Raw genomic sequence first — 23,779 nt, forward strand, 5'->3', positions numbered from 1 at the left:
GACCGCAGAAAACAGGTTAAGAAGAGCTGCGTTAAATTCATATTTTTCAATTAGCCTACGGAAGCAATGTACAGGTTAAGGTACTGAGCGCTTGAAGCTTCCTTGAAGCAAAGGCTTCAAAGGTGTGGACGCTTCTGCCAGAGAGGAGTGCAAAGAACTGAGTGTGTTTCACAAGACTAGCCTTTGCGCTGCGTTCACACAACGCCTGCTTCCGGCATTCGCCATTATGTAATACCAGGCACACAAGCCATTAGCAGATTTTTCTCTAAGCATCTTAAAATACAGCCTTCAGCCACTCAATACCCTCCTGGTATTAGGTGGGTTTACGGCTACAGTTTCAGAGGCCCATGGGTTACACAGGATAACGCTTGGCCCCAAGACATAAAAGAGGGGATGTCCTGGTACAAGGCAATGGGGAATCTTTGGGTACGGGCTGTAATCATGCAGCATTTTGCAAGTACGTTTCATGAGGTGTGTACTGTACGTAGGAGACTTGACAAAGTAAAAGGCATGCTCCCCCACCATTAAACAAGCCTTCCAGCAACTCGACCCCCTTGCAGTTAGCCCAAAAAAAAAAAAAAAAAAAAAAAAGTTTGAGCAGGCAGCAGGTTCTGTGCCCTGCATCCTCCACTGTCCCTGAAAGAAATTTACATCAAAACTCAAGCGATCGCTTAACCAAAAGTCCCACAAAATCTACCTGCTTTCAAAGCCTATAAGAGCTTTTATAGGCTAAACAGTGGCAGGGCACGGCCCTCATCACTGTGCGACAGGATCCTCCAACCACAATGTCCTCACAAAAATGGCTACCATCAAGAAAACAAGCATTTGCAATGCAATAGGTCTCGCATTAGGAAAGTTTGAGCTATTGGTCTTGTAAATGACAAATTTTTTATTTATGTGTTGGTTTTGAAAATAGTAAAATTAATAGCTTTGTCATTTACAATGCCAATAGTTTTAACTTTTGCAAATGTGACACCTATAGCATTTGTAATGCAACATGTTTTGTATGTACGCAACTTAGATGTATTGATATTACAAATAAAAATGGCTTTTAATTTTTTTAAATAATTAATACTTAAATAAAAGTTATTGTAATTTATAATAGCAAGAGCTTAAACTATTGTAAATAACTTTTGTGAAGATTATGTTCAGTGTATTTTATTGTGACGAAAATCAAATTCTTATATTAAATTCTTTTGTCTCTAGTTTCATGAAAAACCTGGGCCATAACCTCATGATTATGGGGGATTTTAATTTGCATCCTTGTATAGATCCACTGCACAAGTGCTTACCAGAAATGTCCTGTGAACGTGCGGACTGTCTCCACATGGAGCACACTAAGGAGGGGGAAATGTGCAATGACCTACTGGATGACTTTGACCTCTCTCTGGCTATGTCACTAAAGGACCCACTATATTGCTTTGATACCCCCCACCTTTAAAGGGCATGGAAGAGGTACCTTTAAAGACCATATACTGGTCTCTCGGACGATGCAAACTTTTTAAGATTCTTTTTGCATTGTTCCGAGCGAATTCAGTGACCATAACCCTCTAACAATCTGCTTAAAATGTCCCTGGGTAAAAAAAGGTAATAAGATCATTAGTCAAGGCAGACTGGGCACAACAGATGGGAGGAGGCGGCTAAAATGGTCAATGGTCTCTGCGGATATCCTTTATAAGAACATTTCTGAAAGGTGTGCAGAGGATATTAAAGTCTGTACCAATATGGGGGGTGAACCTAGGCTGGTTCTAGAGGCTTATCAAAATGTTTCGGAGAAGGTGTCAGCGTTTCTATCTGTCCCCAACAAAACCCAGGTTAATACAGGCCCGAGATGGTTTAGCCATGACTGCACTAAAGCTGCTCGCAAACTGAGGCTTGCATTGTCAGCTTCCCAGAGGAATCGGGAGGACGTAAAACTATGTAGAAAGGAATAGAAGGCTATTACTGTCGCCCGAAAGGAGTTTCTAAGGAAAGAGGCCTGGGAGGAACTACTTGACCCTTCTACCCTGAATAGCAGCACCAAATTTTGGGCACTGGTTAAAAAACCTTTTTTGACCGAGGACCCTGGAGATGGACTGGTCTGCTGCATAACCAAAGAGGAATGGGAAAGTCATTTTAAAAGCCTGTACTACTCGGAGGTTTCTGGAATTATGGCTGCTGCCCCCCATGATAGGGGCAGCGCTATTATATTTGACAAAAGTGAGGTCTTGGCTGCCATAATGGGTCTCACTGCAAATAAAGCCCCAGGACCTGACTGAATACCACCGGATCTATATAAATCTGATCCAGCTTTCTGGGCACCCATCTTGGTTGCTGTATTTAATGCTGCGGCCATAGTGGGCTGTCCGGGAACGTGGGGACTGTCAACTATAGTCCCTGTCTTCAAGAAGGGAGATAGGGGTAATGCTCTTGGTTACCGACCAATATCCCTAATTGACTCAATGGTTAAGATTATGGGGAGAGTTCTACTTCAACGCTTAACAAGCTGGTCGATTGAAAATAACATCACGTCGACTTCTCAATACGGCTTTTGTGAAGGCCGTTCTACTATAAGCCAGTGTCTCAACCGGTTCCTTATTCTGAATAAATATACTGTCTTACAGAAAGGAGTAATTCACCTTGCCTTCATGGATCGGTCCTCAGCCTTCGACTGTTAACAGAGGGAGGCTGTGGCAGACCATGAGGGATAAAGGTGTTGATAGGGGGATTGTGGACTTCCTAGCGGATTTGCACAATGACACAAGAGCCAACGTGAGGTTCTCATCGACTGGGGAAACCACAGAAAATTTCAGTATTAATAAAGGAGTACGTCAGGGGTGTATCCTGGCCCCATTTCTTTTTAATTTTTATATAAATGATTTAGAGGCTGAACTGCAAGAGGTAAAATCAGATTGCCCTAGAGCTGGTGCGAGGGGTATTCCTTTACTTTTATATGCCGACGATGCGGTTTTAATTTCACGTACAGAAAAGGGTCTCCAGGCACTTTTGAATGCTTTTAATAACTATGTCTGATAGGGACCTTATGGTCAACAATTCTAAATCTTATATAATGCATGTTGGCCGTCAACCAAAAAAGAAGTTCATTTTTAAATTAAATAATGTCTTGATCCCCATCACCCATACGTTCTCATACTTGGGTGTCTTATTCGATACGAAGCTTAGTTGGGCTCCACATGTGGCCAGGAAGAAGGGGGAAATGACTAGAGTAAATGCCTCCATCTTCAACGTTGCCTCTAAATTGGGGAAAAAGCCAAATGTGGCCATGATGAAATTATACAATGCTAAATCAATAGCCACCGCAGTATACGGTAGCGAAATATGGGGCTATACAAATGGCGAACAACTACAAATAGTTGAAAATAATTTCTTAAAGCGACTGTTGTGTGTCCCAGGTAGCACATCGAATTTAGCGGTTCATGAAGAGCTTGGTTGCCAGCACTTATCCGACATTTTTGGATTGAAACCACTGTTATGCTGGGTAAAATTATGGTTAAGTGGTGAAATTCCTTTAACTCACCAGATAGTGGAAGATCTTGAATCACTTGACCATGCAATGTGTGTACCTTGGCTTAAATATCTGAAGTCCCAATTTCTGAAGCTTGGACGACTGAACGTGTTTGATAACCCGAGGGATATAGTTAAGGGTGATGTTGCAGCAATTAAGAGGGCTTTTTACATGGATCGTAATGCCCTAAGAGATGAAGTTGAGCTTTCGAAACCCAATGTTAGAAAGTATATCATGCTGAGAACTTGTGATACTATGGAAATGTACCTAACATGCTCCTTTACCTCTCATGAGAAATTTTTGATGCCCCGGTTCAGGTTCAACATCTTTCATCATCTTTTAATTAGACCTAAGTCGGACATTTTTATGAAACCTGCAGCTCCCTGTGGCTGCGACGGGAAGTCTCCACAGGACATGCTGCATTTTATATTTTTATGTACATTTTATGAATACCCCCGTAAGCGGTATCTTGTCACTCTTTTAAAGAAATTAAATTTTAATCAAATTAGACCCGCCCTCATGTATTTACAGCTGCTGCACTCTGATAGTTTTAAAAATTCTAACACCTGGAGGACACTAACTATGAGACTAAGAAAATGTCTAGATGAGTAACTGAATCATCTGTAGCCCAATGCACTAATGCACTTTTTCTGTACGTGGGCACTACTTGCACTTTTCCTGTATTGATTTTGTCTACTCACTCTTTTAAGAAACATATGTGCTGTATGTAATTAAGATTGACTTTGCAATTATTGTGATGTTTTTAATATGAAATGTGTTAATGTTTTGTACTTTTATGGATTGCAATATATCCGAAATAAAGTCAATTTGAAAAAAAAAAAAAAAAAAAAAAAAGAATGGAAGGAATGGCAGATGGAGCTCAAGTGAGCGAGTGAGTGACAGAAGAGAGAGCGAGAGGAGAGAGATTAAAGGGGAGAGAGAGTCAATGAAGGGGATAGAAATAGAAAGAGAGAAAGGGGGAGGAGATCCTAGGTTTTTAAATGCCATGTTCTAGAGTTTACTCAGTGCACAAGTGCTGCAAGGAACCTTTCTGTGACCATTTGTTGGAGATGGACTCAACTGAGGCAGAAGTTGGGCTCTTATGGGAGTTCAATATAAATAAACAGCTTCTCTTACAAAGAGCACCTATGTGATCTACAGTTTGCAAGTGATTCATCAATTTACTGAGCGACCTGGTGTTTATACCTGCCAGTTTCAGCTTGGCTGAGAATTTACTAGGTGTGAGGGCCTCGGGAAAGACTGAGTGACTATTTGAAGAATCAAGCATGATGTGTGAATATGCATGAATAGATGCACTAACGAGTAACAGCATTTTGGGAAATCTCAACATGCAAGAAGATAGTTTTATAATTAGTCAAATTACTAGAAAGCACATAGGAAGATAATTTCAAATGTGTGTACTGTTATCTCTACACAAATTAATATTGGTGCACTATCTATTGAATGAACTAGAAAAAACTTTAAGGAAAAATCTGACAAAGTTGGAAATGATTGTCAATGTGAGATTGGCAAAGAGAACTACTTTTCCCTTTTTCAATGGATTACCACTTTAACAATTCCTGAAGAGAATGCTAACAATTGCTATTAATGTTTTTTTCTGTCCTTCTGTTTAAATCACGTGTTGTGTTGGTGTGGGCGTGAAATTTTTTTTTAAAAAAACTGTAAAATAAACTACTTTGATTGCAGACAGTGTTTCACGGATTATACGAAATCTCCTAAAACCGAGAGACTGAATACCTCCTAGTGTTAACCTCCAAGAACTCGGACACCTGAAAAAGAGCACAAATGCACCTCTATTTAAGCTTGAAGAGGTACATTCAATGCAGCCCATGAAGAGAAATGCAAATGGACCCTCACAAAGAGAATTACACACAGATTTATTCTATTCATCAACAGGGTTGTACATATAGCTCTATTCAGGTCAGCTACAAATAAAAAACATCCATTGAAGGAGAATGCCACAAATCACACGTAGGAGTTTCACAGGCAGCTCTGGGTTTATGGACTGCTCCGCAGCCCCTGCATAAATGAACGCACACCTGTGAGGTCAAGTATGCGAACTACACCCTCTGCACTGCTAGACCTGCAACACTAAACAGCAGGTAAACTCAGGGCTTAGCCTGCAATCAGAATGAGAGACTAAAACGTGCAGGAGAGGCTTTTGCCAGTAAACACAAGGGGTCATTAGACAAACCTAATTGCGCATCTGATTCAAAGTAATTTGCACCTATATCTAAGCAATGTCTATGCCAGGAAGAGGAGGGAGCAACGGAAAAACGAACCACAGAGTCACGGAATCGCTGAGCACAGCGGACCAAGCATCCGCAAAACAAGCCAGGAAGCACGGCACGACCATCGGCTCCCGGGGGCCAACTCTGGGGCAAAAGCCAACAGGAGGTATGGGCCGCAGCAATGACCATGCACTTGCTGCATTAGCTGCGTTCCGCCTGCCTGCTTGCTCACCCGCCTACTCGTTTTGCCTGTATTTCAAACAAGTGCGGCCAGGGTGTGGCTACGGTGCTGCGAGGCAGAGTGACAGCTGCTGCCGTCGCCGCCAGTGCAGAGAGAGGCGGAGAGGGCGCGAGTTGTGCTGCAAAGGCAGGGAATGGCACAGGCAGAGGCAAGCCAGTCCAGTGACAGTCTTGCGTGGAGTACGGATTAAGGGGCTGTACTGCACAGTAATTATTTATTTCCTCTTCCCGTGCCACGTCCATCAGACACTATGTAGATGCCAGACTTCAGACACCAGCAGAGCAAGAGAGAAAGTGGTACGAGGCACGGAGGGGGGAAAGGAGGGGTCAGGTTGTAAGGTATGGGCCATAGAATCTGGCATTAGGAACCCAGGGCAAAAAAAAAAAAAGATTAGTCCGTATTCTAAACAAGGTGCGCGAGCTTCACAAGTAGACTGCTGCTGAGAGCAAACCAGAGCAAGGCGTGGCACGCAAAAGTAACCCTAAACATGCCACCTAGAACAGCGAGAGCGAGGCCTGACACGCAAATCGGATTTCTGGGCGGGAGAAAGGAGAGGCGTGACACGCACGAACTGTCTGGAAGGGAAGGGGAAACAACGGAGCGGGCTGCGGAGTCTGGACACATGGAGGAACAGGACGAGAGGAGTATAACAGACCCGGTGAGGGGGGTGGGGTTGTGGCAGGGGTGGGGGGGGGAGGGGATGGGGGGGTACGAGAGTTTACAGTTAAGAAGTTGTTGCAAGTTCGATTGTATTAGTAAGAACCCCTATCCATTGTTTATGTGCAGATCAAGCAGAGCTGCATCATACCACGAGTTCACTGAATAGCTGCGGCCGTCGGAGGCCTTCAAACCCCACACACTTGCCAAAGAAGCAACCTAGGCACATCCAAAACAAGGTACTATTAACCTCCACACAGACAAGCATATTACTACATTTCGGATGTCACAATGGGAACATCACTAAAAGTAATCTCCTGGAATGTTAATTGGCTGGGAGACGAGATAAAAAGGGGTACAGTGCTAAAGTATATTAAGAGATGTCGCTCTTCTCCAGGAGACGCATCAGATAGGCATCTGATCGGCAATACTTGCAAGGTAATAGAACGCTGGGCGTATAGACTAATTGTTCACTCTGGCTTTACTTCAGGGTCCAGAGAGCGAATATGCTACTTACCAGTATGCATCTGTTCTTGGCATGTAGGGCTGCTGACATTCATATCTGTGCATAGTTCGCCGCCTAGTGTTGGGTCCGGATGATCGCACATTGTTGTCCTGGTGGCTCCTCCCCTGGACACCAGTGCGCATGGGCATAGACTCCATCCCCAGATTGTTTTTAGCCATTGCGGCAAAGATGGTAGTGTAACACCGTGAGTGATGACCATGCTAAGAGTAATTAGGATTGCTGCAGCCGCTACAGGCACCGGGGAGGAGGGCGGGCGATATGAATGTCAGCAGCCCTACATGCCAAGAACAGATGCATACTGGTAAGTAGCATATTCGGTTCGAGGCATGTGGGCTGCTGAATTCATATCTGTGCATGGAATACATAGCAGTCCCTCCATTAGTGGCGGCCGCATGTGCCAGCTGCAGCAGTTTGAAAAAGTGTGTTTAGGGCAGGCTCTACACAATAGTGTTTTGTATGTGTGTTGGGTAGACCATGTGGCTGCTCTACATATGTCTTCTAAAGGAATATTTCCAAGGAACGCCATGGAGGCCCCCAACTTGAGGGTGGAGTGGGCCCGTGGGGGGATTGTTAAAGTGCGTTTGGCTTTTTGATAGCAGATTTGAATGCACTTAACAATCCACCTGGCTATACCTGCTTTGGAAATGGGGTTGCCTTTGTGTTGTGGCGAAAAGGCAACAAACAGCTGTTTTGTTTTCCGAAAATCTTTGGTCCTATCAATGTAGTACATTAAGGCTCTCTTGACGTCTAGTGTGCAGAGCATCCTCTCCGCCACGGACTCAGGATTTTGGAAGAACACAGGCAGTTCAATAGTCTGATTGATATGGAACTGGGAAACTACCTTAGGAAGAAATTTTGGGTTAGTGCGGAGCACCACCCTGTTGGGAGTGAATTTGTTTGAAAGGCTCCTGGATAGTTAGTGCCTGGAGTTCACTAACGCGTCGCAGTGAAGTGATCGCCATCAGGAAAGCCACTTTACGTTAAGAACTTAATCTCACAGGAATGTAGAGGCTTAAAAGGTGGACCCATCAGTCTGGTGAGGACCACATTTAGGTTCCATTCAGGAGCTGGCGGGGTCCGGGGAGGAATGACTCGTTTGAGTCCCTCCAAAAAAGCTCTAATGGCCGGCACTCTGAAAAGTAAGAGATGCTGCCTGTTTTGTAGATAAGCTGCTATTGCGGACAAATGAATGCGAATGGAAGCATATGCCAGATTGCATTTGTATAGATGTAACAGATAACAAAATGATGCGAGTGGAAGCGTCTAGCGGGTTGATATTGTGGTCTGCACAGTAAATGACAAACCGCTTCCATTTCACCGCATATAATGCTCTGGTGGTGGGCTTTCTTGCCTCCCTTATGATATCCATACAGTCAGGAGGCAAATTGAGGTAGCCAAATCGCCAGGTCGAGCTGTTGCGGATCTGGGTGCCCAATGTCGCCATGGCTCTGCGTCAAAAGCCTGGGTGTGAGGTGCAGCCTTTGATGCGGTACCACGGAAAGTTCTAGAAACGTGGTGTCCCATGGTTGGCGTGCCCACGTCGGAGCAACCAGGATGAGAGTCATCGAGTGTTGCTTCAGTTTGCGTGCCACCAGCGGTATTGGAGGTGCTGGGGGAAAAGCGTACGCAAATATGCCTGACCAGTTCATCCATATCGCATTGCCCTGCGACTGGGTGTGGGAACCTGGCGGCAAAGCTTTGGCATTTTACTTTCCGGCGAATGGGTCGATCTCTGGATGACCCCACCGCCGGAAGTACGGGTGGAGTACTGATGGATGTATCTCCCACTCGTGCATTTGGTTGCTGTACCTGCTGAGCAGGTCCGCCATCTGATTGTCCTTGCCTGGGAGGTGTTCCGCCATGAGGAAGATGTTCCTCTGAATGGCCCACTTCCACATGCTCTGAGCTAGATAGACAACTGTGGAGAGTGTTCCTCCCAGTTTCTGAATGTAGTACATGGCTGTCATGTTGTCTGACCGGATTAACACGACTTTGTTGCACAGATGTACCTTGAATGCCTTCATTGCCATGAAGATAGCCATCAGCTCTAGAAGGTTGATGAGCATCTTCTTTTGCTGCATTGTCCATAGTCCCTGCACTGTGTAGTGGAGTACATGAGCTCCCTAACCCTGGAGAGATGAGTCTGTTGTCAGAATGATCTGTGGCACAGGCTCCTGGAACGGTCGTCCTTTGCAAAGGTTTTGTGGATTCCACCAATGCAGAGAGTTGTATGCACGACCGGTTACCAACACTAGGTCTTTCAACTGTTCGTGAGCCTGATTACACTGATGTGCTAAGCACTCCTGAAGCAGACGCATATGTAGTCTCGCGTGCGAACTATGAAGATGCAGGAGGCCATCATGCCCATCAACTGCATGAACACTCGTGCCTGAAGCGAGTTTTGAGGTCTGAATTTTTGTATCAGCAATTGAATGCTGCTGATCCTCACTGAAGTTGGCTGTGCTTTGGCTGCCAGAGTGTCTATCGTTGCACCCAGATACTGCCGTATGTGGGCGGGTTGAAGGTGGGACTTTGGGTAATTCAGTGAGAATCCCAGATCCTGAAGAAGGTGAATGATGTGGGACATGTGGGCAGCACACTGCTGGGCCGACTTTGCCTGGATAAGCCAGTCGTCCAGATAAGGGTAGACGTGAATGTTCCGTCTCCGTAGGTGTGCAGCCACTGTCGCCGGGCACTTTGTGAACACCCTGGGTGCCGTGGTCACTCCGAAAGGGAGGACCTTGAATTGGTAATGCTGATTTTGAATGGTGAATCGGAGGTATTTTCTGTGTGAGGGTGTAGCGGAATATGAAAGTATGCATCCTTCAGATCTAATGTTGCGAGGAAATCTACCTGACTGAGCAACGGTAGAACCTGCTGCAATGTTAACATGTGAAAGTGTTCTGATAGAGTGTACTGATTGAAGGGTCTGAGGTCCAGTATGGGTCTGAGGGACCCGTCCTTTTTTGGGGATCAAGAAGTACAGCGAGTACACTCCTGTGCCTCTTTCTGCCACAGGCACGAGCTCGATTGCACCTTTTTGCAGCATGACTAGTACCTTTTGCTGCAAAAAGTGCAAATGCTCTGTGGACATAGGACGGTGTCTTGGGGGTATGTTGGGTGGAGTGGATGTTAACTCTAGACAATAACAGTATTGGATAAGCTTTGTGACCCAACTGTCTGTGGTGATGGACTTCCAGACCGGCCGGAACGGTTTGAGTCTCCCCCCGACCGGTGTATGGTTGGGGGGGCAGTGACAAGGTGTCACTGTTTGTTAGTGGCGGAGGATCTGGAGCTGTTTCCACGACCTCTGCCCTTGGCGCTGTTTCCGCGATACCCACCTCTATTTTGTTTGGTGTATGTGGTTTGCGCTCCACCTTTATTGTACTGTGTTTGCTGGGACAGCTGGCCTCTGGAAACACCTCTATTGCTTGAGCGACTAAAAGAACCACCCCTGAACTGCTGCGACTGGAGAGCCCCCATAGACCTTGCAGTCTGTGTCCTTCTTGATTTTTTCCAAGGTGGTGTCCACCTCTGGGACAAATAAATGGTCAGGGTTTACTGGCTGATTTAGAATGGTGGTCTGTATCTCTGGCTTGAACCCGGAGATAGAGCCAGGCATGTTGCCTCAACATGACACTTGTATTAACTGCTCTGGCCGCGGTGTCTGCTGCGTCCAGTGCACATTTGATAGAAGCATTTGATATGAGCTTCCCTTCCTGTATGAGCTTCTCTGCTGCCTCCTTATATTCATCTGGTAGGTGTTGCAACAGGGTCTCCAGTGTGTCGTAATGGGCCCTGTCATACCTGGCTAAGAGTGCCTGAGTGTTTGAAATGCGCAGGATATTAGCTGCCTGAGCTGCCACCCTTTTCCCCGATGCCTCTAGCACCGTAGATTCTTTATCAGGGGGAGGAGCATCACCCGTTGTTTGTGAGTTAGCCCTCTTCCGGGCATTAGAAACAACCAGAGAGTCCAACGGCAACTGCCCTTTAGTGTAGGTAGGGTCCCCAGGTGCCGGCTTGTACTTTTTTTTTCAATTCTGCGGTTCATCACCCTGGCCCTTGTAGGCTCCTTGAATATTTCCCCAGCATGTTTTAAGACACCCTTCAGCATAGGCAGAGTCTTGACAGTCCTCTCTGAGGTGGAAAAGGTGTAAAACAAAAAATCCACTTCAATAGGGTCAGCATGGAGCTGGACATCATGATTTTTGGCCGCCCTTTCAATAAGTGCATTAAAGGCCGCTGAATCCGCAGAAGGCGATGTTTTCACAGCATACACATGAGTGTCTGGGACAGAGTGTGGATCCACTGGGTCAGTAGCATCTGGCCAGGGTTCATTCTGATCATCTGGATCAGTGTCCACAGGATAGCTGTACTCCTTACCATCACCTTCTCCTGTCTCCACATCAGAATAAGTGGGCGAGAAATTTTGGCCACGTGGAGATATAGGTTCCACAAGAACTGTGGTTGTAGTGGAATCCTTTAATGGGATCTTGTATGACTCCATGGGCTCTTCCGGGGCGATCTTTCGTTTATAAATAGAAAGTCTGCCTTTTTCGGCATCGATGAATTGTTCCTGTTGCTCTTCGAGCGAGGGTGGTCTATGCTTTGTGGACGGTACCACAGTTGTGGGCTTCGGCTCAGTTGACACCTTCTGGGCACTTAGACAGCCATTTTAGGGACGAAGGCCTTCGGTACCACTTTCGGCGGCAGCGTGAAGTGGATGGGTGCCGATGGCTTTTGAGGTTTATCGGCAGTATTTGGAGGTGGAGCATCCTTTGGTTCGATAGCCGAATCCTTCTCCCTAATGCGCTTCAGCGAGTCCGCTACTTGCTTCGAGAAGGAAGCGGACGGCTGCGTCGACTTGACGGAATCCTTCGAGCCCCCACCAGGCGTGGACTCTAGGGCTGCACCACATTTTAGTCTTGTCCTGTTGACGCGTATGCTCGAGAACCTTCTGAGCTCCGAGTCCTTTGTCGGTGTCGACGGTCTTCGGCGGCGATTTCTTCGGGTCGACGACCTTGACCGGTGTTTCTGGTGTGCCAGTCTTTGGCTCGACGCCCTTTAAGAGCCTCTTCGGGTTGATAACAGCTTTATGCTTAGTCGATGCCGATAGTTCAGAGGACTTGGAACTGACCAAAGCAATACGCACTTTCGGTTTCGATCTTGTGCTTTGGGTTGCGTAGACACCGCTTGCGGCTCTTTAGAAATGTCCGAAGTCGGGCCCGGAAGGCGGGGCTGTAGAACCCATTGGAAGATCTTGGGTAAGGCCATCTGGCGATCCCTCGACCTGAGCCTTCTGAGGTACTTTGGCCCTAGTATCAGTTTGTGGGCCTAGCTCCTCGGTTGACAGTATCAAGAAAAAAGGGTTAACCCAATAAAGTCACTGGGACCTGGGTATCTAGCGTTAAGAAGAAGGGGTCCCAGTAAGGAAGACACATAAATAGAGACAGTTTAAATAAAGTAAATGAAAATAAATGCATCTATAATGTTTTATTCACATTATAGGGAAAGGTATTCAAAACCAATTATAATATACAGTTGTATCAGTGCCCCTGGGGGTAAGGTGGACGTGCAGTCGTGAGGGTGGTGTAGGGAGGGATAGTGACAATAAAAACACGTATTATTCATACATTTATATGAGTTCAATGTCGGATGGACAGCGTAACGATATTCAATCAACACAAAAGTTCACAGTACACATGCCCCAAAGTCCGTATTATGCAAAAATTGGGATAGGAGGAGGCTGTGTTATAAGGTGAAAAAGTCGACGTTTCGACCCAAAGGAGGCAGGAATCAATGAAATCCTTGCAGGTGGGTCTTCATCAGGACGAGGAAGGGGTAGTGGGGCAGGCAACCTAAATTTAAATAAATATATAGGTTCAGTGTAAAACTATCAAAATTTAGTAATCCGTAAAATAAATAAGGGTATACATTTTATCTGGACTAACCTGAATATATCAGTGTTGGTGGGTTGTAATCAATAGATGAGGTCGATATTGGCATAGAATCCTAAGTCAAAAGATTTTTAAAAAGTGCCCATTAGGATCACAATTCGATATAAAGTTTGCTCATGTCAAGAGCTGGTGGCGAGAAACATCTCTCTACTTACTGGAAAAATAAGGTCCAACATCCCACATGGGTATGGCAAAAACGATCCGGTTGCTAGGCAGGGAGGGATCACTTCACGTATCTGAATGAAGGAGGACATTATTCAGATTGGAAAATGGCCATGGGTAAAATACTAAAGATCAAGGTTTAAGGATCACAGTAGTCGGTGGGGCTTACCGATTTCCATGAAGTTAATCCTGTGTCCCCGGTGCAGGAAAGGATAAGTCAGTATCCGTATCCTGGTGGAAATAGAAACACGGGGAAACCGTCATTATTGGGGTCATATTGGGTTGGAAATACATAAGTTAGTATTAACGTCGAGGGTCGGGCGGGAAGAAAGGCTTACCGGTCTGTGGCGTCTTAATTGAAGCGAAGCGTCTCTCTCTGCTGTCTCGAGGAGAACGCCGGACTTCCTGGTGTGACGGTAGTCATGGCACCAGGAGGTCACGTGGTCATAGTTAGTGAAAAAAGACTCCGAGAGTCGGTTGTCGTTATGGTAACCAGTGTACATCGGAATTATAAAACTAAGGTCAAATGCATTTGGGTAGCCGATATTAAGTGGAGCCAAAAGCAATTACATACTATAATGTATCACGGATGGGTATGAAAAATTATTTTGCGAGCACGACTCAATTAGAGTCCAAGGTTCGTTATTGGGAATGCCAGAGTTACTCGGCTATTAAATGGAGGATATGGATTGTATGGGACAGGGTCGGCACGGCATAAATCCAAAAATAATGCATAAGCGGATCAAATTGCATCCTCACATAAACGGATCAACTCAGTGATCAAACAAGCATTGGTACGCTGAGTGTGGTCAAATTTGTACTGCGGACCTGATTACAGGACAATATCAGACAGTAACAATGATGTAGGAATAGTAAGGGGGAGTAAAGCGCATTACAAAATTAGCGCATGCGTGAATTAGTAGCAAATACATGTTAATACACTGAGCGTGGTTGTTAACACTCGCACTGCGAACCTATCAAATGATGGTTAAGGCAGTATCGTTGGTACAAAAGTTAACAACCCGTAGGGGTCATGTCAGTCAGGAATTATCATCAGATTCCAATCACAACGGATAACAAAAGATCAGGAAAGCCTTATGTTCTCAATGTTGGTACATAGGACAGGTGTGCATCAGGCATATATACATATATCAGTGTCTGAAAGCCGTGAGTATGTACATAAGATACCAACAGAGAACAAGCATTTACAATGCAATGGTTTTGCCTTTGGAAAAATTAGAGCTATTGGCATTGTAAATGACAATTTGTATTTGTGTTGGTTTTGAAAACAGATAAATAAATGGCATTGTCATTTACATTGCCATTAGCTTAATCTCTGCAGTCACTCTCTACTCTGCGCACTCTCTACTATGCGCACTCACTACTTCACACTCTGGGCACTCACAACTTCACAATCTGCACATTCTGCACTCTGCGCGCTCACTACTCTGCGTACTCTCAACTTCACAATCTGCACATTCTGCTCTTCGCACTCACAACTTCACAATCTGCACTCTGCGCATTCTGCACTCTGCGCACTCATTACTCTGTGCACTCACAACTTCACAATCTGCACACTCACTACTCTGCACACTCACAACTTCACAATCTGCACTCAGCGCATTCTGCACTCTGCGCACTCACTACTCTGCACACTCACAACCTGCACTCGGCGCATTCTGCACTCTGCATCACAGGGAGCCTGTGGTAACAGAGAGCCCCAGATTTAAGCATGTGTCTCTAGTGAGGTGCATGGAGATTGCCCTTTCCCTTGCCATCCTCAGCTGTTTGTGGGATGTACATGCCCCAACTGAAGTAAAAAATAGCCAGTACAGTGTATTGTTCTCTCTGACCTTACACGCTGTGAAAGTTGCGGGAGCGCCGCTATGACCTCACAAACTAAGTAATGCAACGTTTCGTCTGGGTAATACCCAACTGCCGGTACAATACACCACGCACCTCCTCTGACATCTCCAACAGCAATGGAGGGCATTGTTCTAAGCATATGACATCACAAACAGGCATGGGTATTAAGCGGTCTAAGCTTGTGACATCACAAGCACCAGTTGTAATGGAGCATGTTAAGATCGTGACATCACAAACAAGCATTACAATGAAGCGTTCAAATCTAATGACATCACAAACAGCCGGTGACATGCACCGTTCTAAGCTCATGACATCACAAACAGCTGTTGGAGTGACGCGGTCTAACCTCATGACATCATAAACAATCATTACATTTAAGCGTTCTAACCTGATGACATCACAAGCCGCCAATGGAATGATTAATTCTAAACTCATCAAATCACAAACAGTTGGAAGGGAGCGCTCTAAGCCTAGAACATCACAGCCAGTCGGCGGTACACTTAGTCTGACCTCACATAGCCAGTGTAATGCAGGGTTGTAAGCTATGACATCACAAGTCATTGGCATTCTAAGCCTATTCATTAGAATGTAGCGTGCTCAGCCCATTGCATTACAAACGGCCACTGTAAAAAGGTATTCTTCGTTTATGACATAACAGCCATGCTACTGCAGAGCCCGAGGAGTGTAAAAGCCGCCACGTAGTGTATGACTGAGAAAGACAAAAGGGGAGGGTCGTCCTTGAAACGCTTGCGTCTTCCCTAATGACCTCATGCTCACTGGCCATGCCCCTTCTGTAATTTCCGAAGGTGCACCTCTAGCATGTGATGTTTACACGGAGTGTTGGAGCAGACCGGAGCAGGGCGGGTGGAGCGACGCCACTTGCTGCGCAGGGGTGATGCCCAGCAGGTTAACAACCGACGGGGTCCGGACCGGACTGCAGATGATTGTGACGTCGGCAAGGTGAGGTAAGGTCTTGCTTCTAACTTTGGTTTTAAAGCATCCAATTTCTGGGTGTCCAGTGACCAACACGCGCTCCCCATTTATATATATATTTTTAACTTTGGGCCAAAAGCAGGTCTGCGCACGAGCTGTTTTCTGGACTTATAAACTCTGGGACTTGCAGGTTAGACACACGCACCTGCCCGACGGGTTAATGCGCCACCTCGTGGGCTCCCTCTCCAAGGGTGTGGGCCGTAACCTGTAGGTGACTCGCAGCTCCGACAACAGGTATATTGTCACACTGAGCTATGTTAATCTGATTGGCCCTTACAGATGCACAGCATATACACATTGCGACGGCAGGTTGTGCATTAACCCGCTAATCTATTTCACCAGAAATGTAACCTTTAACTTATAGGTTTCACAAAGATCCCTATAGATTTATCAACGCACTAGAGTGATCCCTATAGATTTATCAACGCACCAGAGTGATCCCTTTATATATATCAGGCCCAAGTTATCCGAATCGGATCGGACCCTGCGAGCTCCCGTTAGACCGAGAGCCCTGCATGTTGTGCGTTAACCCGCCCGCCCTCTTGAATTGCCGAGATGGGGGTCGTTTCCCGTGGAGGTTGCACTGGCAGTAGCCGGTGCATTGATCCACCGAGCATCAACTAGGAGCTGCTGTGCCTGGCAAGGAGTGAAGCCGTTAACGAGGTTCCTGGCAGGGCATCGGTGAAACGGAGAGTGGCCGAGACCGGGTCTGGCAGGAGACAGCGCCGCTCCGAGACAGCCTCCCGCTCAGATGGCCGTGAATGTTTAATGCCCGGCCGTGGAGGGGGCAGGTTTACCGCAAGTTCACCTTTTAACCCTGCGGATTCCGATCCCGGTGCTGCCGGGGTCAGGTCTGCCGAACAGGAGGCTTCTGAGACTCTCCTGACCTCCAGTTCCCTGACGCCCGGCCCGCGCCACGAAGCCACTCACTTTAGGCGCTGTCTACGAAACGCACTTCGAACCGCGATTGTAACCACCAGTGAGAACAGTCACGTCTGTGCCGTCAGAGGCCTGTTCACATAAACGAAAACACACTTTTTAATTCAGAAATGTGAAAGTAAAACATACAATTACATTGCTCCACATTTACAGGTAGCACGCAATCCCCCAGGTGCTAAATTTCAATTAATTTCACAGACAAATTAAGAGGAGGTCAGAGAGACGCGGGAGCGCGCATTCATCACAGTGTCTCACCGGAAGGCGGGCATCAGAGAGAAGCGGGAGGGGGCGGGAAAGGGGGAGGAGAGAGCTGACGACGGCCGGCCGGAGCAGAAGACGGGCACCAAAACAAGCGGGAGGGGGCGGGAAAGGGGGAGGAGAGACGCTGACGACGGCCGGCCGGAGCACGAAGGCGGGCACCAGGAAACAAGCGGGAGGGGGAGCAAGGGAGGTGCCGGCAATGCCGGAACAGAATCGGGGGCGTTCCCGCCGTCGCGTGACGTCGGCAAAAGCCAAAGAATGTCGGGAACGCCCCCGTGTCTGGTCCGGCATTGACGGACAGGCCCCTCGTCCAATGGCTAGGCTCCATTTATGGAGCCAGCCAATGAATGACGAGGGCCGACCCAAACCCACACTACAGTTCTCATTAGGTTTTTGCCTGCGCAAAAAAGATGCGCAGAGCGCATCTTTTTGGCGAGGCAAAACCTAAAAACTGCGTACCTATCACACAATGGTAAAAGCAGTATCAGTCCACAAGAAGTGGTATAATTATCAAGGATTCCTTAAGCAGATTGAAGTGCAGATTACAGGATTAAGGTAAAGTAGCAAGCTGGGAGAAGGAACTATCATGTTCATTTAGACCAACTTGGATGGAATTGAAAAAGAACATCCATTTGAGTTCTCGGATGTTCAATATAGTTGACACGTCACCTCCCCTGGGGCCCAAAGTAGCTTTCTCAATCACAAGCCACTTCAGGCTCTCCGGAGGGTGTGCAGCTGATCTGAAATGGTCTACAAGGGGAGCCCCTACCACTTCGCACCTTATTCTGCTCATATGTTGTAAAACACGTTGTTTGATTTTATGTTGGGTTTGACCGATGTAAATGAGATTACACGGACAAATAATGGCATATATCACCATTGACGTGTTGCAATTCGTTAAAGCTTTCAATTGAATCTTTCTGGTTGTGCTGAAACTCTTTGGTCTGTAAAGTACTGCTGCAAGCTTTGCATTGGCCGCATTTAAAGTGGCCTACTACTGGTTGGAGATTCCAGAGTGTTCTTAAGGTAGGTTCCTCCTTTGTGGGAAGGAGTGAACGCACGACAGTCTGACGCTTTTCGATTTTCTTAAGGCATGAAGCGGTTTGTCAGGGTGATCGATGTCATCTGCGATCAATTGCCAATGCGGATTGACAATTTCCTTTATTTGGTTGCTTTTGGTAGAGAAGGTGGTGACGCATGTAATGCGATCTAGTGAGTTAGTGGTGGAGTCTTTAACTTTCAGAAGTTCTTCACGAGGGTAGAACCATGCTCTTTTTCTGGCCTTAGTAACCAGTCTCTTGGGATATCCACGTGCTTTGAGGCGATTTGATAAGTCTTCTGATTGTTGGAAATAATGTTCCTTGGTGGAACAATTCCTACGGATTCGCAGGAACTGCCCAAAAGGTAGATTGTCTTTTAATGCACGGGGGTGGTGGCTGCTATATTGAAGCTCCTCGTTGAGCTATCTTCCATGGCCCCAAAGGCCCCATCGTCGTCTCCTACCTAGTCTATGACTTCTTCGGCATCGAGTACCTCGACATCCGCGTTGTAGCTGGAGTCGACCTCCGATGCGGGATTAGACGGGTTCTCTCGAACCTCCCAGTCTGCTTCCTCATCATCCTCGGCATCGAAGATGTTCACCGGGTCAGGTGCCGTCTGCTGTGCTTCCTTGCGCGTCTAAGTCGAATAGTTTTCTTGGATCTGAAACGGGAACAAGCCATACAGCTGGCTTCATCGTGATCCGGCGACAGGCACTTGTTCCACACCTGGTGTACGTCGATGTGAGGATATTTAGAGTTGCACACAGGACATCTTCGTCGATAAGGCCTTTGGCGTCGACCGGGCCTTCAGTGCCGAAAAGCCACGTGGCTCCTCCGGATGTCAGACTCGGGAACTGAGCTGGAACAGAACTGGGCACAGATCGCAAGACAATACAGTCGATAAACTAAAGGCGTTTTGGTCAAAGTAAAGTTTTATATCGATTCTGAACTTGAGTGAACCAATATGCATCCGAACCCAATGGCGGAAAAAAACAATCTGGGGATGGAGTCGATGCCCATGCGCACTGTAGTCCAGGGGAGGAGCCACCGATTTAGTGATACTTTGAAGACTCTTCCAGGACAACAATGTGCAATCATCCGGACCCAACACTAGGCGGCGATCTATGCACAGACATGAATTCAGCAGCCCACATGCCTCGAACACAGGCATACTCCTATGCAAGAACTTCCCTTTCACTGTACGCAACACCCACTTGGACGAACGGGGCCACTTAGTGGTCATGACTGGCAGCTGGGAGGGAAGGGAATTCAATATTTTATCGGTCTATGTTCCCCCAGCACCACACAGCCCGGCACTCTCAGACTTGGGTAAAATATTAGACCTACCCGAGGGCGACCTGATAATTGGAGGGGCCTTTAATATGACACTGATCACCAGACCTCTACCCCCCACGGATCCGGAGTCCCCACTGCCCAAAAAAAAGCACACCTAGCTGATTACATGGTCGCATTAGGGCTGGTAGATATATGGCGCAGGCTGCACCCACTTGCACTCCAGTACACATTTCACTCCGGGGCTCATAAGTCTTTCCCGAATAGATCATATAATCATACCAGCTGACCAATAGCAACATTTTTACAGAGGTGCGGCATGTGGCACGATGCATTTCAGACCACTCCCTGATCTGGCCACAATTCAAGCTAGGAATACCTACTACGCAAAAAAACTCTCAATCAACCCATGCTACCTAAAAGTCCTGATTATCAAAACAACCAAGGGCTTTGACTCTATTCAGTGAGGCAGAGTCCAATGTACCAAACTAACAAAACAAGTGCCAGCACTGAAAACTAAATTGCCTAAATAATTTGTCACAGACTAGAAACGTCAATTTTTAGTCATGTAGTTGAATTAATCTACATTTGGTTTTTTTCAATTTTTGCAAAGGAATGTACAAAACTTTTTTATAAATATGTGCAGTCAACATAGACAAACGACGTCAGTAAACAAATACAAGTGCTCCACAACAAAGTTACATCCACCCTCTTTCACAATCACTCCCTCAATCACAACCAAATTCACTTCCCACACTTTCAACATAAAGATGACAAAACATACATATATTTGTGCAGACAAAAACAATCATAAATCATAAAAATTGTGATGGTGTCTACGTGAAACTTTTTATAGTAGTTCAACTTTGACAATCATATCTTGATAAATGGCTACGTGAAACCTTAACCACAAACAAAATAAGCCACTATATAGTCATGACTTGTACACTTCTTGTTACAAGAATTTGATCAAATAAAGCTAACTTAACCACGTAGAATAGTAAAATTGTTGTTTTGGTGTATTCACATAGCCATTTATCAAGATATGATTGTCAAAGTTGAACACTCGGCGGGGGATCCGGAGTGGATGTTGTTCATGACGCGGGTGGTGTCTTCAGTGCTGATGGGCGTCCATGCGCTGAGACTGGTGGTGGGGGACGTTGGTTTGGTGGCTGGAGGCGGCGTCGGGGGTACGAAGCTGTCGTGTATGTCTGCGATCTTGCGGTGGAAGAAAGCGGCGAAGGAGTTGCAGAGGTCTTGGGACGGTGTGATGTTGCTGGCGCTGGGGTTGGAGAACTCTTTGACAATGCTGAAGACTTCCTTGCTGTGGTGGGAGTTGTTGTCCAGCCGCTCTTTGAATGATGTCCTTTTGGTGGTGCGGATCATCTGGTGGTATTCGCGGGTGGCACGTTTGAGGGCCGCCATGTTTTCTGATGTTCGCTTGTTGCGACAGGCTTTTGAGGGTACGGCAGAATTTCTTTGCGGTTTTGAGGGTGTCTGTGAACTAGGAAGTTTGTCTGTTGCTGGTCTTGCCTGGGGGTTTCTTCAGTGGAGCGAGGTAGTCGGCACAGTCTGTGATCCACTGTGTGAGGTTGTCTGCTGCGTAGTTGGGTTCATGGGTGTCGGCAGGTGGGTTGTGGCTTAGCGATGTAGTCAGCTGGTCAGTGGGGACTCTGCTCCAGCACCTGCAGGGGATCTGTGGCGTGTGGTGGTGGGATGTGTTCTTCTTGAAGGTGAAGTGGATGCAGCTGTGGTCGGTCCAGTGTAGTCCGGTGCGGTGGCTGAAGGCAATGTGGCTGCTCGCCGAGAAGATGGGGTCGAGCGTGTGGCCGGCGTAGTGGGTGGGTGTGTCCACCAGTTGCTTGAGTCAGAGGTTGTCGAGCAGGGTGGTGGTGGTGTTGGTGTTGTCGTTTTTCTCCAGGTGGAAGTTCAGGTCCCCTAGGAGGATGTACTCTGGTGAGGCTAGGGCGTGCGGGCTGATGAAGTCGGCGATGGTTTTGCTGAATTGTGTCCGTGGGCCTGTAGATTAGCGTTCCTCCAAGGGAGGTTTTTGGGTTAATGTGGATCTGGAAGTGTAGGTGTTTGGCGGCGGTGAGTGTGTCTTCGGCGCTGGTCGTGATGCCGATTGTGTTGTGGTGGATGATGGCGATTCCTCCTCCAGTTTTGTTGATGCGGTCCTTCCGGGTGATTTTGTAGCCGTCCGGGATCGCTATGGCGATGTTGGGGGCCGATGAGGTTCATCCAGGTTTCCGTGAGGAAGGCAACGTCTGGTGTTGCTGTGTCAAGGAGTTCGACGGCTTGTTTGGGGACGGAGCGGGTGTAGAGGAGGATGCACTTGAGGTGGTTGTTGTCGCTGCTGTGTTCGGTGGGCGGGGTGTAAGTTCGGAGGCAGGAGAATTTGCATGCTTGGCAGGTAAAGGGTCCGTGGGTGCGCTTTGGGGTGGCTCTGTAGCAGGCGGCAGGTCGTATTGTAGCGATACATAAAAAGGGAAGCCAGGAGGAGGACAGGGGTTCCTATCGCCCTTTTCCCTACTCAACGCAGAGGTTAAAATATTGGCTAAAATACTGGCAACAAGGTTGTTACAGGCTGTCGCCAAACCAGTGCACCCTGATCCATCAGGGTTCATGCCAGGACAAAATACAGCCATTAACCTGCGTCGCCTACATAGTGTGCTGGGTCGCAGAGAAACTATCAAAGAAAGTACAGCCATACGGTCTCTGGACGCCGACATGGCCATTGACACAATTGAATGGCTGTAGTTTCTTTGATAGTTTCTCTGCAGTACTTAACCATAGAGGATGTGGGCCTAATTTTCTGGCATGGGTCTGCTTACTATACACCGACCCGTTAGCGCAAGTAGTGGTAAACTGTCACACCTCCCAGACCTTTTCTCTCAGGCAGGGATGCCCCCTGTGACCTATACTATTCACCAAAGTCCTACAGCCCTTGGCAACCTGGATTTGCAGGGACTCATTGGTCTGCGGATTAAAATGGACACCCGGGTGGGAAGATCAAATATCCCTATACCCGGACAATTTACTCATATATACATGGCATCACCCCGGGCCTCTCAACAGGATACTGCAAATATGCACCACCTTCGGAAGATCTTCAGGATACTCCATAAACGGGTCAAAATCAATAGTATACTTACTGCAAGGGTCCGCTCCAATCTTGACTCCAAATTGCAATTTAACAATAGTTAGTTACTTGGGGATTTACTGACAGCCGATCCCAACCTCTTTTTTTACACATAACCTAAAGGGTCAAGTAATGCTTACAGAATGACGTGCAACATTTTAGGTCGCTTTACCCTTCCATAATGGGCAAGGCAGCCCCCTTTAAAATGATTGCGCTTACCCCATTTCTCGACATTATACAAACTTCGCCATATAAAATCCCCAGCAACTATTTTAACATGATAAAAAGTGAAATCAGAACACTACTGTGGGACTGGAACCCCTCGTATCTCGATTAACTAACTGGCCAGGGGGGGGGTGTACAATGGGGAAATAGCGCTACTCTATATCCACAGGGGTGGGTAATTCATATGGCCGACGCCCGAGACATCAAGATTGTCTGTGAGGGCAAGACGTTTTAATGTCCGTTTTGGCCGAAGGGCAAGTGGACGGTAAATTATGGCAAACAGGACCAAAGGATTTAAACCTGTTGCCCACAACCAATCGGAAAGTATTACGGATATTCCACCACATTCTCTAATGTATAGTGGTCCGTGATTGGTCAGATGGCCATCAATACAAGACATGCTTGGGATTGGATGAGCAGAACCCTGAGCATGCCCACTTTTAACCCTTTCCTTCTTATTGGGTAACCCAGCTCAGGAGTGGGCTCTGGGTGTTTGTTGGTCGTGAACGTGAAAGAATGACGGAGAAAAGAGCCTGCTTTTTAGTTTCCCCAGAGCGGAACATGCGAATGATCTCGAATTCTCAGTTTCCTACAGAAAACCACAGCACTGTTCGGTAAGAGGTTTTGTGCTTGCCCCAGTGTGACTCGTGGCTTCCGGGTTCCTGCCCTGGCCCTTTCATTTCCTTGGAGCTCGAGGCGAACATGGATCTTCTGCAGCTC

The 23,779-nt window shown here is 46.9% G+C and overlaps 1 protein-coding gene across 3 annotated transcripts in view; it reads right to left on the minus strand.

The window, feature by feature from the left end:
- The window catches only part of EIF4H (eukaryotic translation initiation factor 4H), a 221,967-nt gene that overhangs the window by 133,274 nt on the left and 64,914 nt on the right, over positions 1-23,779 (minus strand). The gene's annotated exons all lie outside the window — the stretch shown is intronic.

Source organism: Lissotriton vulgaris, chromosome 2_1 (genome assembly GCF_964263255.1).
Source record: "Lissotriton vulgaris chromosome 2_1, aLisVul1.2, whole genome shotgun sequence".
NCBI classification, from domain to species: domain Eukaryota; kingdom Metazoa; phylum Chordata; class Amphibia; order Caudata; family Salamandridae; genus Lissotriton; species Lissotriton vulgaris.